The sequence below is a fragment of the Erpetoichthys calabaricus genome, chromosome 5 (genome assembly GCF_900747795.2).
Source record: "Erpetoichthys calabaricus chromosome 5, fErpCal1.3, whole genome shotgun sequence".
Lineage (NCBI taxonomy): Eukaryota > Metazoa > Chordata > Cladistia > Polypteriformes > Polypteridae > Erpetoichthys > Erpetoichthys calabaricus.
In genome coordinates, this window is record NC_041398.2 from 177,153,522 (window position 1) to 177,172,807 (window position 19,286).

Consider the following 19,286-nt stretch of genomic DNA (forward strand, 5'->3'; position numbering starts at 1 on the left):
ACTTCTCCCAGGTGAGGCGAAAGCCCAACAAAGTATGGCTCTGCAGCTCCCACTGGTGACAGCCACGGAACCCAACAGGGCTGTCCCGAACTCCAAATCCCATGGTGCCCTATGGGAAACCGTGGCAGTACTACAACCTGGGGGACTGCCAACTAGCACCTTGAGGAAGGTACTATCCTGTATATATTCTCTCCCTCGGGTCAGTTCACAGGCGTTCTGCCACTCTCTCTCTCTCTCTATATATATATACAGTGGAACCTCGAGATACGATCACCTCTGTATACGAGAAATTCAAAATACGAGGAAAGTATGAGCGAAAAATTCAGATCTAAATGCGAGCATTGGCTCACGTAACGAGCCACGAGCCAGGCTGTGGGTATAGCTCGCGGCTTAGCGAGGGGGCGTGGTAGCAGTTGCGAGCCGCGATCTGCGGTGTCTGCGTTTCTCACTTAAGTGCACAGGTGGGAAACTGCCCACATCCATGATTGTTCCTGTGGCTGATGGGCTGCAGCTGCCATGTCCTCCCCGCATATATAGAGAAGCGCGAGCCGGTTAAGGGGGAGAAGAAGTAAAAGAAAAGAGAGGAGAGAGAGAGAGAGAGAGAGCGCGCGCCGTGCGCGCAGGCAGGCAGGCAGGATGACGGTGCGGGAGAGCGAGCGAGTGCAGGCTCGCGTGTAGCTGAACAGTGAGCTGAACAGGCGAGCCAAACAGCTGAAGCAGGACGTTGTAGAGAAGGTCAGCTGCATTAAGAGTGTCTCGCCTGTTGCAGAGCCCGCAGGTGAGACGCTAACAGAGAAGAAGCACTGGGGATTGTCATCTGTTTTTTAAAGACTACATCCTTTTGACGTTTTAACCTCGTGTTAAAGGATTGTTATTCTTGTGTATTTTAAACCTCCACTTCACAACTGTTTTAAGGATTATTTATTTAAAGATTTATTGAATGCTCTACTGCACTTTGGACACCTGTTTTGATTCTTTTAATAATCAGTTATATTATTTACCAGTGTTATTTATTAAAGGTAGACTACAGTATATATAATTTATCAGTGTTATTTGTTAGGAAAATTGATTTTTATGTTAATATATTTGGGGTGCGGAACGGATTAACTGGATTTCCATTTTTTTCAATGGGGAAGTTTGTTCTAGATACGAGAAATTCGCTATACAAGCTCAGTGCTGGAACGAATTAAACTTGTATCTAGAGGTTCCACTGTATATATATATATATATCCTCTTTAATAAAATCCCCGTGTGTGTCCAGGTGTCCATGTGTGTGTGTCTTCTGGTGAAGTGCGCATGCGTGGGGCACGGTGCCATGCGCGATATTACTGTCAGAGAAAGTTAGAGGCGTTTTACGGAAATACAAACCAGTATTACTGCGAGAGGAAATTAAAGGTACACAATACAGTGATGCATATTACAGCCACATACAAGCCAGTATTACTGTCAGAGGAGATTAAAGGCATATTACTGACGCGCACGCCTGTATTACCGCCAGAGAAAATTAAAGGTATATTACGGACGTACAAGCCAGCGGACGTACAAGACAGTATTACTGTCACAGAAAATTAAAGACACACAATACACAGCGGCAGCCCACGAAGAACGGTCAGCTCAGCAAGTAAACATCAACAAAAGAATGGCTGAAAGAAAGAAAAATACGACCAACAAAAATAATGAGGTCAATGCCATGTAATATAGACTGTTCCTACTAATGTTTATGCACTACTGTTCTAGCGCCCATTAATAACTAGTATATATATATATATATATATATATATATATATATATATATATATATATATATATATATATATATATATGTATACATAAAATCCAACTGTCTGTCCACTTTTCATGAGAAAACTACTTAACCGATATAGATTGGGTTTTTTTCTATAATTTGCTTGAACATTCCGGTTCATTTTGCAACTTCTAACATTGTGCTAAGTATCATAGTTTACTTGCGGTACCAATTAATTTGTGCGAATCTGACAGAGAGGCTGAGGGCCCAGGTGAACAGAGGGTGGGGACCCCCTAACTCACGCGCCAGCCTCCGTTCGAATTGCTCTACCTCTCGCCACGTGTTAGAACGTACTTTGCCTCCGCTTAGCTAGTGATAACAGTTTGTCAAATGGACATTATCATCTATATATTGTTAAGGAGTAATATTTGACGTTTTTGAGAGAGAGAGATCAGAGCTACGTGTGTTTTAGAGGGTAGCTGCTGATTGGCGGAGATATCACGGCCACGTGCTTTTCCCCCCTCGCGGGGGACACTCTCTCTTCATGATCAGATACAGTGCCAGCTTTTAACGTTGGAGCATACCTGCCTTCTGCCTGGCCAAAATTACATTTTTTTTAATTGATTTTTAAAGTTTGTCCTGTTTCACTACTATGTGGGCGGAGCTGCGGAGGACAGCTAATATATCAATATCATTAGTACTGTATTATTACTGGTGTACAAAATTTTAATATATAAATCAACAATGCTTTAATTGGGGTGGAGTTTATACTCCAGAGGAATGATGCACTCACCCTCAGAAGCACAAATAGGCATAAAGTAGTACTGTAGTTTGAGTCACCCAGCTAAGATCTTCTCTGTTAGCTTTACGTACCCATTGGGCACTTGCATGTATGAAAAGATGTTTATTACATTAGCACAACAGTTTATCCTTTTGAAGCTTTTTTTTACTTGTAACAAATATTTTTTGCACACACATTCAGTTTGTCACCATTACTATAATGGTACATTTGGCACAAGTATACCACAAACACGGGGGTGGGGCCGTGGAAAGAGGGTGGAGTTAAAAGAGAAGCAGCTGACAGGGGTGTAATCTTACAGGCCTCAGAATGCCTCAGTTCGTTGAATCTGTCCGAGGCCTAAAACTGCCGTGACTGCAGCTGGACTCTATTGCATTATCCTGGGTATCAGGCTCCAAAACAGATACTGAACCATTTACAAAGGTACAAGAAAAATTGAAAGCCACACCTTTGAATGTGAAACTACAAGTGATTGAGTCTAGTTAAAATGCTTTATTAAGTATTATTTAATGAAAAACAATGTTTTATTAAGGTCTGTTTTAATAACTATTACCATTAAACCAATTCTGTCAATTTTCATGTAGTTGGGTGTACTTTGAATGAAAACGGTGCCAGAGGATACTTAAAAATGTTTTCCATCTAAATAAATAGTACTAGTAGGTGTTTGGGTAATGAAACAAAGGGGTTTTCAGGAACAGAATAGCGCCTTCTTAAAAAGGGGAAGACTGTTTTCATCTCCCCTATCAGCGCCTGCTCCACTGAATTAGGATAAAACTATTAAAATTTCCACTCATACTGCATGTCTTTGATACAAGTTACAATTACTTGGCTCTGCTTAAGTGATTGTAATACGACTCACACACACAAAAAGAAGTTAGCCTCAATTATGTTACGTTTGTAAGAACTGTATTTTTCCACTGTATATAGAACAGGGAGAGACCCTACATTTATTTGTACTGTATTTTTGATTTTTAAATAGAATTTATATCAGAAAGTTTAAAACTTTTTGAGTAGTTTTCTCAGCGGCTAATTGAGTCACTTTTCAGAAAGGTTTCTGTACTCAGGCATTTCTGTTGGGTACTTTATACAACACTGGGATTTCTGTATTACATCTTGCCTGAAGAAGGGGCCTAAGTTGCCTCGAAAGCTTGCATATTGTAATCGTTTTAGGTAGCCAATAAAAGGTGTCATTTTGCTTGACTTCTCACTACATTCATAATGGCTAACACGGTACAACAGCCTATTACTATTTAAACCTTTCAAAATTTAAAATATTTATTATTTATTTTAATAATTTACAAATTATAATCTCATGCAGTTTGGGCTGTTAAGACCAACTATCCTTTTGGAAAGCAGATTCCTTCTCATGATACATATGGTCTGTGGATAAAATAAGGCAAAAACAGTTTACTGTAAAAGAGGCATAACAAATATAACTGTAACGAAAGGTAATTTCCTGGTTTTAATAGCACCAAAGTTGTTATACTCTTTTTACAGCTTGTGCTTGTCCTTCAACTTTACCATTACTAAAGTACTTTGGTTTGGGGTCCTGTAACTAGAAATCAGCTGTATTTTCAATAGCCAGATGCCCCGGTGTTTGCCTTAATTAATAATGTGGCCTGCATGCATTTCTTTATTCATCAGGCGCTTTGAAGTCATCTAATTTAACAGTGAGGTGCATTCCTGTCACACATCTGCAACCAATTAGGCCAAGGTAGGGAAAAAATTAGGGCACAGATGGACACAATTTTTTAAAGTGTCAAATACCATGACTCAGGCGTTAAGTGTTATTTTTCCACCTAAATTAAAAAGAACAACAGTAGGTTACTAGTTAATGGCCTGATAACATACGCCCATTATTAGTTATGAACCCCACTTCTTCCATTACATAAATTCTCATTGAATGGAACCAGGGTTGGAAAACTCTTGGAAATTCACTATGAAAGTGCCATTTGTTTTTTTCTTGCTCACAGTTGCTAACCTTTTATTATTTGCTGTCATGGCTCCCTTTACTATTTTTAGCTTTGTGATGAGATATTGAATATACTGTATTAGCAAATTTTGTCTCATCACTACCCTTTCATTTTAATTATTATAAGATGTGATAGGCTTTTAAGTGGAAGCATACGTAATAAGTATACATTAAATTGGTTTGTTTGCATTTTATGTCTTTAGAGAATCAAGAAACTACTGTATAAGCAAGTATTTTCAAAAAATTATAATTTTGGGAATGTGATCTGCGGGACAAGGGCAGAACTTAGTTAGAGAAAGCTGCAAAACAAACTAGTGTACATGTTTATTATAACAAAAACTACCAATCTGAAGATTACTTACTTCACACCTTTTGTTGTATACAGTACATGGTTTTTGCAGATAAACACACTCATTGTTCTCTTTATTAGGTACTATATACAGTACACCTATCTAGAACAGCCTGAATTTTTCATTTGTGGATGGAACAAGGCAACAATCCTTATGGGTTTTGCCCACTAGGCTGACTACATAGCATTAGGCCACACGTTAATTCTTCAAATCTTTGGTTCCAAATTATCCCAAAAATGCTCATTTGGGTTGAGATATGAAGTTTTTGCTTGCTGTTGGAGTAAAGCACTGTTATGTGAGATAATAATTGCTTTGTGGCACTGCATATTGCCATGTTGCAAATATCTGCTTGAAAAATGGTAGTCTGTGGCCATAACAGGATGCAAAGTGTGATCTCATGGAAAAAAGGAGTTTTTTGGAAGCTAATTATCAGACATGGAACACCCTAAATAAGCAACATTAGGATGTCATTTTAATTATATATGGAATGTTTAGGTAGACTTTGGCATTCAAATGACAATCAATACACCTTAATGAAAGGATAGGTGTCTGTGTGTCTGTTGTGTGTCCATCGGGTTATTATTTTGTCTCTTGACATTTCAAAGGATTGTGCATCATTTTTTGAAATAAAATGAATTGCATTTGTCATTCCAGTAGAAGGCTTTGGGATATTCTCTTTCATGTCCTCAAATGTATGTATCAAGTTGTCATGAATGGTTATCTCTAGTTCCATTACAAACATTGACACTGTTTTATGAATCCCATACCAAATGGCTTATGACAGATAGTGCACTGCAAATGTTAACGCTAAGGTGTGGGTTGACTACTTAAATTTCTACCTGTTTTAGATGAGTAGCACAGCTAGTTGGTATTAAAAGGTCAAACATGAGCTAAGAAATAATGTTTATGGCAAATTCTGATCCATCTGCATATTTTAGTAAAAATTGTGAATTGTCAGATCAGAATGACCAATTTTTAAATCCTCAGCCCTTTAGTTTTGTTGATATTTTGCACACTCCAAACTTAGTTTGCTGCTCTTAGCTGACAGGATTGGAAACTAACGTTTTGTTCTGCTTCTGTTTTCTGTCCATTTCAAGGTCTGATGTGCAACACATTCCTAAACGCCATTCTGCATTTACTGTTGTAAAGAACTTTTACTTGAATATTTTCGCCTTTCCATCAGCTTGAATGAGTTTATGTTTTTCCTCATTATCCAGGTTTTTTTCCCCACAGAATTGCTACCCATTTTTTGTCTGTGCTTATTTTGCCATTCTCTGTAAAGTCTATAGACTGAATGGCATGAACATACTAGCATGGCAACTGTTTCTGAATTGCTGGAATCACCATATCTGACACCAACAATCATACCACATTCATGTGTCTTGGCCACCATTATGTTTGGTCAAACAACAGATGTATCTCCTGACTGAGTTTGCAAACAATATAAATTGATTTGCAGCAATATGAGAGACTGTTTGGAGCATCAAACTATTTACATTAATGATTAAGTGTACTTAATAAATAGTCCACTGAGTTTATGTCAGTGGACAGTCTCATGGCTCAATAAATATGTAATAGACAATAAAAAGGTGAATCAACATTACACAGTGTGAAAAATATTTCATATATATACAAGGTGAGACACAAAAGTAACCGTGTTGGTAAAAAAAAATATTTATTGATGAATTACAGCTTTCTAAACATTGTCACCTTCTATATACTCCCCCTCCCGATCTCTACACTGCTCCATACATATCTTCCATTGACCGAAACAGTGCTGGAAGTCTTCTTCCTTGAGACTCTTCAACAGGCTTGCCGTTTCTGTCTTCACTTTATCCATTGAAGAAAAATGTGTTCACTTCAGGTCACTTTTGATTTTCGAGAGCAAGTAAAAATCACAGGGAACTAAATCAGGCAAATAGGGAGAATCATTGAGGACAGGAATGCTTCTGTCAGTCTAAAACTGCTTTATGGAAAAAGCATTGTGAGCGGGAGTGTTGTCTTGGTGAAGCACCCAACCCCCTTTTGACCTGGGCGTTGAAAGTCTTTCACATTTTCTTGTCCTTCCTTGAAACATTTGTGCCTCTCTAAAACCTGTGTGCGAAACAAACTGTTATCACCTGTGAAGAAAGAATTTGAGACAGCACACTCATTAAGATTTGAGGTGGTAGCCCTGTATAGTGTAAGGTCCAAAGCAGCCTTTCCCGACTGATGCATTCAAAATAGAATCGAACAGAGGACAACATTTCAGTAGGTGAATGTATTTTTATAGTGAACTGGCAGGAAATTAGATACAGAAGGAATGCTGGGAAAAGGGACGGGTGGAAATGACGTGGAATGTTGAAGCCGGAAGTGCAGTCAGGTGGGGTCAGAAGTAATGGCTTTGTTATTGTGTGCGTGGAATCATCTGCCAGTCTTCAAAACAGTATGTTTATTCTTCTGTTTTTCTGTTGAATGAGAGAGAGAGAGATATCATTGCCCTGTACAAAACCTGCTTTCTTTGTGTTATCACGCTTTGTTCAGCCCATCAGCTGCTCCCCATGCATGCGTGTGTGACACACCATACACTGTTTTTATCATTTCATAAGTTTCTGTGGCCATTTTGTTCAATTTTCCTGTTTTTATTTTTTCTGCACTAACACATTTTTCTGGTTTTCACCGAAATGTTCAGAGCTGATAAGTATTCCAAGAAAAACTTCAGCTGGCCTAGATTTCCACAGCGGGATTTCCCAAGGCATCATAGAATATAACAGCATATTTCCATAAATCCTGCAATTTTCTGAAACCACTTAATCCAGTGATAATTAGTTACAATAGATGAGACTAAAATAATAATAATAATAGTAATAATGAGACATAAAGCTTTTGTTGATAGATAGATAGATAGATAGATAGATAGATAGATAGATAGATAGATAGATAGATAGATAGATAGATAGATAGATAGATAGATAGATAGATAGATAGATAGATAGATAGATAGATAGATAGATAGATAGATAGATAGATAGAGAAAGTGTTCAATAACTTTATGGATCATGTGAGCTTTGTAACCTTAGACAGTTCTCTCTAACACATGTCCAAACTATATTGATAAAGTTATAATTTCTGTAATCATTGCCTGTTAAATATTTCATCCACAAACATCACTATAGTGCAGTGCTGAACATTTCTGTCTCACAACTCCAAATTCCGGATAAATACCAATCCCTGTTGTGTTTGCATGACTTCTGTTCGCTCCGTTTCTTCTCTCATATCACAAAGGTGTTCTTGGATTAACTGGAGAATCTAGAGTAGCCTGCTCTTAGTAAGTATGAACGTGTTTGTGCATATACCTTGTAATAAGGTTAGTGCCCCATCCAGGGTTGGCTTAAGCTTTGTATCTGATGATTCAAAGTTCGGCATTGGTTCCTCATGATTCAGATCAGAAAAACGCTGGTTGAGAACATTTAACAGTATTTTCACCCCTTCTATACAGGGATATATGTATATGTGAAAGAAAGTCTAGTGCTGAATATACCTGTGTAGGACCTGACTTCATGGACATGAAATTAGAATCAAAATACTTCTTTTTTTAATGTCCATGCTTCTGAAATACATACTGCTATAAGTATTTAATTTTCATAAACTTAGTAGCACTCATATCTTATTAAAATATATTTTCCCATTTCATCCATCCATCCATCCATTTTCCAACCCGCTGAATCTGAACACAGGGTCACCTGGAGCCAATCCCAGGGCACAAGGCAGGAACCAATCCCGGGCAGGCTGCCAACCCACTGCAGGATTTTCCCATTTCAATTCCAGCCTTATGGATATTTTTTACTGTGTGAAATAAATTTAATACAACTTTTTTACCTACTTTACCTTCTCTATGCCTTCTTCAAAGGATCTTTATAAATTCTCACAAATCATGAACTAAATGTTTAATGTAATGCCTGCGGAGCTTATAACATTTGTGAATGTTTGCAATTCATCCTTAGAGTGAAATGCACCACAATTTCACTGATTGCAAACTTTTTCTTATGTAACTATACACCAATGGTTTGTTTTTTTCATTAATTTCTGTCGCAATAGAATAGTGAACCGTTTTGATGTGTGTAATATCATTTAACATATGGATTGCTGTGCAGAGACATACATTTTAAAAAGTCATTGCACAAAAATACTATACTATACTACAAATCTAGCTTGTAATGCATTTGCTTTATTTATTAATTAACTTCCCACATGCCAGGACGTGAGGTCTGTGGGATGCTGATGAGATAATGCAGAGGTTTTCTGACATAAAAGGAAAGCAGCAGGATGCTTCTTTATTAGTTAAGAAAGGGTGCTGTTACCAAGTAATCAACAAACATAAAGCCTTGGAAGTCTCTTGTATGCAGCAATTACACTTTCAGGTATTTCTGAAAATTATACATTTACTGCCTTCCTTGACCATTTAAATGCATATTACCTAGGCTGACAATGACAGTTACTTTGTAACATCACCAAGGATTTTATGTCTTTGTGATTTTTACAGTATATGATAATTTTGAAAGTATTTCTGTTAAAGTGGAATGTTCAATACATATTATTTATTCATTTTCCAAATCCATATATTACAATATAGGGTCAAAGAAATCTCATATTATGTTCAGCTTGTGGCTGGGTGCAGGAATGACAACTCCACAAAAGGGAAAATTTGCTGTGCCTACCGAGTTGTCTTGTTTAATGTTACCGTTCTGCTCTATACTAAAAAAGTCTGGTACTTAAAGCCATGTACTAAAAATCTCGGGGTGATCTTGGATTCAAGTTTTAAATTTGACAAACAGATAAATGTAGTTTTTTCTACCGCAAGACAATCAATAAAGTCAACCTTTTTCTGTCATTTAATGACCTACAAAAGCTCATTCACATTTTTGTTATGCCTCTTTTGGATTCTTTTAATGCCCTCTATGTTGGGGTTTGCCAAATGTTGCAGAATGCAGCTCCTAGAGTTTTGACCAGCAGCCGAAAAATGGATCAAATCGCTCCAGGGTTAGCCTCTCTTCATTTGCTCCCTGTTAGTTACAGGGTGATTTTTAAAGCCCTACATGGGACAGCTCCTCCATACTTAGCTGATCTTATTGTTCCATAATTGTCAGCCAGGCAGTTGAGGTCTTCAGATCAGCTATTGCTTACTGTCCCACGCACACGGCTGAAGCTGACGGGGAATTGTGCCTTTGTGGTGGCTGGTGCTAAATTGGGGAACGGGTTGCTCCTCATAATAAGTTCGGCTCCCACCCTTCATAAAAAAAATGCACCTATATTCACTTGCTTTTTAGCTTTTGAGTTTCAGTGATTAAATCTTTCTGTTTATATTATTTACATTATGTTCATCTTATGTATGTATTTTATTTTACATAATTTTATATAAGCTATTTATGTTTGTGTGTTGGTATATGCGTGTTCATGAATATATATGTTTTCTTTTTCTTTTTAATAATTCTTTATCTGGATTTTATTTTATCTTTTATTCTATGCAAAGCATTTTGGTCAACTTCTAGTTGTTTTAAATGTGCTATATAAATATAAAAAACAATAATGTCCAAATTTACTCTGAAATTATAACTAATTGATTGTGTAACTTGGAAGTTAGGTGTGCAAATAAAATACAATTTGTGTTGTTCTGCTCAAATCATAACAAAATTTAAAAGTGTGACAGATACAGTGAATCAAGCAGCTTTTGGAATTTATTTTATTGGTAGCAATGTGGATGAGGTTAAAAAAACAGGTTGGGCACAAACCATGTGTTACTTAAATATATACTAGTTGTATGCAGTAGCTGTTATATACAAAGGATGCTGTTCACAGCATTTGATTTGGTCCAGGAAATTTTGTAAACCGTGTGGATTTAAAAATATTCAGTACAGATCATATGTCCAAAGCTGCTTTGTTTATGAAGAACATCACTCTACAGTGAGGAGTATTTCTATTGTTGTAATTGGTGCTGAAGATTGGGATGATGAGAAAAAAACGTCTTTTCTGAGAAATGATGATGCAGCTGTTTTCAAGGTTTACTTTATATTGCCCATATTTAAATCACATGATTTAGATGTCTTTAGTTGTTTAATCTTACATGCTGATTTTTTAGTTACATTCACCTGTGTAATATTTATTCAGAATACAGATTTTTGTTTTTCTTTGACGCAACACATTGGCCCCTTTGAAGTAAGATCAGTCATACCTTCTTGCATTCTTTCATGCTTCTCAGGGCTTAGCTAACAAGAACTTGAACAATACACTCTTGGTTGAATACACCTGCAGCTGAGAGGCAAATGCCTTTTGCTTGTAAAGAGATGAAAGTATTCCTGTCAGTAAAGTGTTTCAGGATATTAGGACTTGGACTCAGTGGGACTTTCAGCAACTATGGGCAGCGTTACAGTGACACTTTTTGCAGTTTTTTGAATTGAAAATGGCAGGGGATACATGTTTGAATTTTTGACTTTTTTGCACATTCCATACAATGATTTTTGATTTATACTACTAGGAAAAATATCATGTACCCTTGGAATATATATTTAAATGCTTGAGTCCTAGATGTATTATTTATTCTGGGAATGAAATTAAAGAAAAGAAATTCTGTCATATATTAGAAATATTTTATTAATTATCTATTTTATCAAGTAAAAATCATATTATGTTACTATATAATAGATAGATAGATAGATAGATAGATAGATAGATAGATAGATAGATAGATAGATAGATAGATAGATAGATGCTTTATTGAGTGTCACATTATACAAAAAACAAAAACTACACAGAATACATTAAAGTTATACAACATTAAGTTGTATAAAGTAACATCCTTCATAATCTGCAGAACTCTTGACCCTATTATAACAAGGGCTTAGTGTCCACAATGCCAAAAATAAATAGATGGAAAACACTTGATAGAGTACTAGGGGGGGGGGGTGTCTGAGGTTTATAATACGTTCTCCTGTCTTATCTTTGTTGTGATGTATAACTCAGTGGAACACAGTTTAATGTTGAATTGCACAGCATATATAATAGTTACTTATTGTCTGCCAAAACCACCAGTGTTATACTGGAAATATAATTTTTTGACACGGATTCAAATGGTGATTTGCGTTGCTCAAGTGCAGCTATTTTAGGGTTAATTAGTTTTCAAACATTCTATTGTATATTAATTGAATGGGCTGGGACTGTGGATATCCTGCTTTGCTTTCTAATGTCGTATTGTGATTGCTTCTGACATCAAACACATCCCTGTAAACTTCCCTATCCTGACCTGGCAAGCAGACCACTCTGTTAAAATCCAGTCCTTAAGCAACACTTAATGACAAATTACAAGTAAAAATAAGATTTAAAGTAATACACAATAACAAAGTATAAGTGAAATTAAGATTTACCATTCATGCATCCATTCATTTACTGAATCAACTTAAAGTAAATTTAGGGACCAAGGGTTGTTGTGTTTTGTACTTCAAAAATGAAGCACAACAAGAAGCACAATGCTTGAACAAACTTATCAAGAAAGCCTGCTCCATCACAGAGCAAACACTGGACACACAGGAAACTGTTGTGGAAAAGAGGATGTGGGCAAAATTGGATGCCATCATGAAAAATCCCCTCCATCCCCTGATTGGAGCACCTTTAGTGACAGGCTCATTCCACCACAGTATGCTAAGGAGCACCGCTGGGGATGTTTTCTGCTCACTCCTATCAGGCAGTTCAAAGCTTACACCTGTTGTATTCCATAATTAACTTTTAAATGTATTTATTTGTTTGTTTATCAATCAATGTATTGTTTCTGATTGGCTGTATTATTTGTCCTACAAGTCTGTATTCTTGTGTTTTATGTTTTCTGCTGCTGTATGCATCTGAATTTCCCCATGGAAATAATAAAATGTATCTAATCTCACGTAATCAATAATTTGTGCATTTTTTAGACATTTTTGTCTTTGTGACAGTGTAATGTCATTATCTATGAAAAAAAGAAAAAAAAAATAGAGTTTCTTATAATTTCTTTGTTATATGCATAGATAACCCGAATTTACTTCAGTGGAATAAATGACCAACCAAAGAATGTTTTGTGCAAATGAAAAACTAATGTAATCAAAGCAGGGCACTCCACTAAATTTGAGAATGTAGGATTATTGCCAAGGTGGCAGAATATTAGAGGTGGCACCATGCTGCTTCACTCTTGCTCAGTGTTTTCCATTCTAAACACTCACAGTACATTGCATCTGTTGTTTATTATTTCATCTAAATGTGCCCACTGAGTACTTTCAAGAAATAAAGATAATTATTTACTGAAATTTACCTTTTAAACTGTTTTGTGGTGATGTGTAGGCAATTTCGCTGTTTTTGCAGATCTTCTGAGGGGTGGCATGGTAATACAGTAGTTAGCACTGCTGTGTTGTGATACTGCCAGGGTTTATTTCCTGGCTTGTGTTTTCATTTTTCATCTAATTGTTGTTTTTCATATGTCTATGTTAATATTTCATGTTTATTTATTGTTTATGATTAATGTACAGTGTCTTTAAATGTTCCTCTACTCCTTGTGTTTTGTGGGTGCATCGCCAAGACGTGGGGCCACCTTGACATCACTGCTGCAGGAGCACCCTCAGCCTTTATATCTGAGGCAGGGGAGTTTGTCCTGCAGTGGATCATTGATTTGGCTTATCTTGGAATTTGTCCTGGTTTCTGGTTTCATCTGTTCTTGGTTTTTGTAATCGGATTGTGTATTCAAACTTGTTTTCCTCTGGATGGCATTTTTACCCAAATCCTATTTGCCCTTATTTTGCCCTTGCTACATTTTTGTGTTTTTCCACTTTTATATAAATAAACTCTTTATTGATGAAGATTTTTTGTTTGAACTTGTCTCATCTAGCCAGATGTTTTACGGTTCTGCTCCCTAGAAAGTCATTTTTGTATATTGTGGAATTTTATTGTGTTTTGATCTTTTAAAGCCATCTTTTAAAACCAGTGGTGGTAGGCACTATTTGCCAGGGATGAAGCCTTCCCTGGGCAAATTGATGAAGGTTCTGGCCTCTCTTTCTGAGATTTTTAAGAGGCCTCATATCCCATTTTGACATGTTTGTGACTCAAACACACAACATGCTGGTTCACAGACCCACTGGATTGAAACACGATGCTTGGTCAGTGTCTGTCTGTGAGGAGTTTGCATTATCTCTTCCTTTCTTTCCTTGAAGCTCTCCTCTTACTTCCTGGAAGACATTAGGTTAACTGATGAGTCTAAATAGTCTCTGTTTGAATGGACAAAACTATGACTGGGCCCAAATAAGCACATAATTCCTTACTTCCAGGTCAGGCTCTTGCCCCTAAAACTATGAAGTGGATTAACCCTTAAACTGCCACATACTTGAAGGGGGGTTAATGCACCCCCAGACGCCAAAAGCTTTTTTGCTGCATTTTTTACGGAAACATTACAATTCACCAAGAAAAAGTGAAACTTTAATGGAACACATTTTTTCATGCAAAGAGCATCACAATTACTGCAACACTGATCATTTTACACACTGCAAATTAACTGTAAAAACTATAAAAAACTACTGCAATAATCTATTATTATACAGTATGTACAAGGTGCAACTGACGCCATTGATGAAATTCAGTAAATCACTGAGCAAACTGCGCTTGAACTGGCTGCACTCAAGCACACAGAGGTAAGCACTGATGCTTGCAGGCTAGTCTAGTGCAGCGGCTATATCCCAGAGACAGTGATGCTGATTCGCTAGGTGGTGGCAGTGGTCATGAACTGGCTGCTCAACGAATGTACGGCGCTGACTGATCGGCTCTGGCTTGCTGGCAAATTGCACTGGGAACCAATTGTAGCCAGTTGCGCCGTTCAACAAATGTACATCGTCAAATATACTCAGCTCCGGTGTACTGGCAAATTGCTTTGGGAACCGACTATAGCTGGTTGCTGTGGTTTAAGGGTTAAACAGGTTCGAGAATGTCATGCTATTTTATATTTTCCTGAAAAATGAAACGGTCTTGGAAGAATTAGCACAACAACTAATCAGCCTCAAATTGATTCTCAACACACAGAGGTGGATAGTACATTTCAGTAACAAGTTACAGAGCTATGTCGGATCTGTATGCACAAGAGGAAATATAAAGTATGCAATCATGCTTAGATGTGTGTCTTTTTACAGAATTTAAAGATTGTAATTTCATGCACTACAAGTAGCAGAATATGCTGGAAAGCATTCTTCCAAATTCTTGTAGGCCAAAGACAGTGTGGCTCCAGCAAGGAAAAGAGCTTATGAAATGGGAGTGTAGCAATTTCTTCTGTATCTGATTTGATTCCACATATCACATGATGTCTTGAGACACATGGAGTTTAACAAACCAAAAGCAAGGTTTTGAATCCATTGATATATTCCAATCTATAGGAATGTTCAGTTTTTAGATAGATAGATAGATAGATAGATAGATAGATAGATAGATAGATAGATAGATAGATAGATAGATAGATAGATAGATAGATAGATAGATAGATAGATAGATAGATAGATAGATAGATAGATAGATAGATAGATAGATAGATAGATAACAATGGGTCATCTGTCTACAGTATCGATAAGTGGCAGCCTAGTAAGAGACCTGTTAATTGGCACCACAATCCCAATCTTAACCTATGAAGTTTACTTATTTGTGTGTCTACTTTTTCCATTTATTTTCTTGGACCTGTCTATACAGGCTTTAATGATTGTAGATACTTTATTTTATAAGGCAACTTTACTTAGCAAGGCTAGCTTAGGGTGGTATGGGATGGGTGGAGACAGAGATGTGGAATATTTGTCTTTTTCCTTTTAACTAATTTTTAATCTTTAATTTAAATAAATACTTATTTTGACTATTTCTGTTCTTGTTTCTTGATTGATTTCCAGGGAAATTGAATCACAAAAAAATATCAATCCCACTTAATCAAATTCATTGTTGCAAGTGGGCCATAGATTATAATAGTAGCATTAGCCATCACAGGGCCCACTCACACTCACAGCGGGGCATTTTATAATATCACAGTTAACCTAACATGTACATCCATGGGAATGATGGAAGAAACCAGAATACCAAGAGGAAAACCTGTGCAAAAAAGGAAAATGTTCAAATGCATTCAGACAACAACCAGGTGTGAACTTCGAACCCAGGATGCTAGATCTGAAATGACCAGTGCTAACCACTCTGTTCCACCAGTTTCCCAAAAGAACTGAAATGCTAGCTTAAAATCCACCATAGAGTGAGCACCAATTTACATTGCCAGTGAATTGCCATCTGAAACTGACAGGCTGGCCTCACATGCTGTAAATCCAAATAATAATAAATACTGATTTTTGTTCCTATTACTGTCTACATAGTAGTTCTTGGTAAAAAAAACATTTCCATACATTACCATTAACATTTAAATGCTTCTGCTACCCCAGAAACTCTTGAACAACATTAACATCATTGTTTCTGTCGTAGTACAGAGTGGGGAGCTTGCTACTTGGCAGTGTACAAGGAAAAATTTGCAAATGGATTCACTGTTTAAAAAAAAGAAACAATCAATAATAAAGTGCTTTAATCTCATGCTTCACATAAAATTGAGAATACAATTAGGACTAATGCCTTTCATGTGAATTTTCCATTGCCAAGATCTTCCTGTAAACCATTAGTGATTGGTAATATTTTGAAAAAAAAAAAAACATTTATGTCCAAGAGAAGGAAATATTCTTTGTTTTACTGTCTGGCCCAATATGATTTGTGATTCTAAAAATATTATCTTTTAATACATTTCCATTTTTTTCATGGAATTTATTTAAACTTACAAAAATGCTTCCAACTGCATTATCAGTGACTCCTTGATGTATACTCAGTGCTCCCACTTTTTGACATGAAGTGAGAATGTTGATAATTGAATTTATTTTGGAAAAGAGCCTTTATAAATTCAGGAACATTTTTTACATTCATTGTTTTCGTCTGTTTTTTTTATGAACTAATAAAACTCAAAGAAGTGTGGCTATGTGGTCTTTCACTGCCATGGAACAATTGATCTGACTTGGAAAACACCATACTGTACATCCATACTAATTACTTTGTGTCATTCTCAGAGTTCTGCAGTGGGCTGGTGCAAACGCTTTCACCCGTTTCCCACCGGTACAGCACAGTCACAAAGACACAAAACACAGTCCAGCACCAAATCCTTTTGTTTTTCTTTCTCTTTTTCTTCTCTCTCTTTTCCTCCACTATTCCTGGCAAGCTTTGTCTTCTCCCACCCAACTCTGGCTCTCATGGTAGTGGCTCCTGGCTCCTTTTATAAGGCACCTGGAAGTGCTCCATTTACTTGTTGACCTTCTTTTGGCAGCATTTCCTGGTGGTGCTGAAGTGCTGCAAACAAGGGCTCATCAGTTCTCTGGGCGCCTCCTGGTTGTGGCAACAGGCCCCAGCATGGTTGAGCTTCCAAGCTCCAAACCTATGGCACTGCTGCATGCCAGGGTGACTGCCCTCTAATGCACTGGAGGAGGTAATGGTCTGGATATGCTCTATCCCCCTGATCTTCCATTATACGGGAGTCAAGGGCCCCACTGTCCACCACAATATCTTCTATGACTGCTTTATCCTGTTAGTGTGGAAATCATTCAGGCATCAACTGACAAAAGGCTGACACTAGATCTGGGTGGAATACCACTCTATTAGTGAACATGTGCCACCACCCAAAGTCATCTGGACAGGTCCAACTTAGAGACACCATCATTTACTGTAGGAGGAAGATAAACACACGAGAACGTTAAACTTATATGGGCAAGGCCCCAAGTGCTGAAAAATGTTTCAATATGTATAAATTATTATAAATAATGGAAAATATAATCTGTCATGCACAGCAATAGAACTATAATTGATGTAATATTTTAAATTATGAACTATGTGCTGAGAATCCATTCTCTAAACCATTGTCCTTTTTTACTGCTTTATCCATACAAATACCTAAAATAACCATGTCAAGAAATAATCTATAAGACAAACAAAATATAATATTAATGAAAGGCTACACATGTTTGAGAATGATTAGGCATATACTCTAGTTATTTCACTCAAACATTTCTGTGTGCACTAAAGAATTTGAATAAAATCTTTGCCATCTACTGATGTAAAAGGTCACTCGATTTGGCTTGTAAGTTAATTAATGAGGAAGTTTTAATATCCTGAATGGAACAGCAGAACACTGTATCTGATAATGTTGAAGGTTGGCAATTAATTTTGTGACTTATGGTCCACCCTAACTAAAAATAACTGAACAGCAAATTACCAAAAGATTACAATAGGGGAAGCATTCCAACTGGGTAAGATTTAGTTCAAGAAAATATTGGTACATTCTCATAATATTTGTAAAAGGGTCCAGAAAAATTGAATTGTGGAAAGATTAAAAAAAAGGTCATATATGAGTAAGGCCCTATCTGCATCTATATCTATACGTATATACTGTGCATATAAGGCTCTGCTTCAAAAGTCCACCATTATTCTTTTGTTAATAAACAAACGTGAAATGTCACACTCATTGAAGAACATGCCATTATCCCATGCAGTGGTGGTACGGTGGCACAGGGAATTAGCCCTGTTTCCTCCCTGATCAATAAGTCTCGTTTCTGTCCCAGCCTGAGCATTGCTTGTGCACAGTTTGCAAGTTTCAGGTGCATTCATATTTGGTTTTTAACCCCAACTGTAAATTGGCATAATATAAGCGAGTGTGCCATGCAGTGGCTCCCAGTGTTCCTGACACAGTTGCTACCCCACTGTGATCAATATGGGAGTAAGTGATTTTTAAGAATAAATGACAAAATGAAACTTAACATCACAAAAAAGCAATGTATGCGTACATATTTGTGCATTTTGTTCATTTAAACAGTAACAGTAGTGCTCTCATATATGTAGTGAAAATTATTGGCGCGTCTGACCAGCATGCAACATGTTGCTACTTTCCAGTGTTTTTGATAAACAAACAACATATACACAGAAAACAAACACATTTTATAAGATTCCCTAGCTTGTTTTGCCTTTCCATTAACAGCCTTTTCATTATCTGGAACTGTTTATAATGTAGTATGCTTCCTTTCTAAATGGTGTGTGTCTTCAGTTGTTGCTCAGTTTCTTTAACTAGATAAATCACTTTCATTGCTTAAAGCCCACATATAAAGATACTTTTATATAAGCTGTTTGTGTGAAAAAATGCTCTAAGTATGTCTCCTTTGACCTTTGTATTGTGCATATCCACCAAACTCTAACACATAAAATGCATATTACTGTTAAAAAAAAACTAAAGTTTGTGAAAATTGAACTATTTTTCTTTAAGGAAGTTCACAGTTACAGACTAGCTGAAGTGTTTAAACAAGAGAACTATAAGGATTTATTAATAATCTTAGTTTAATA

General features: G+C 36.7%; 1 protein-coding gene across 1 annotated transcript in view; it reads left to right on the forward strand.

Moving 5' to 3' along the window:
- dlc1 (DLC1 Rho GTPase activating protein) overlaps positions 1–19,286 on the forward strand; it is a 445,543-nt gene that overhangs the window by 234,298 nt on the left and 191,959 nt on the right. The gene's annotated exons all lie outside the window — the stretch shown is intronic.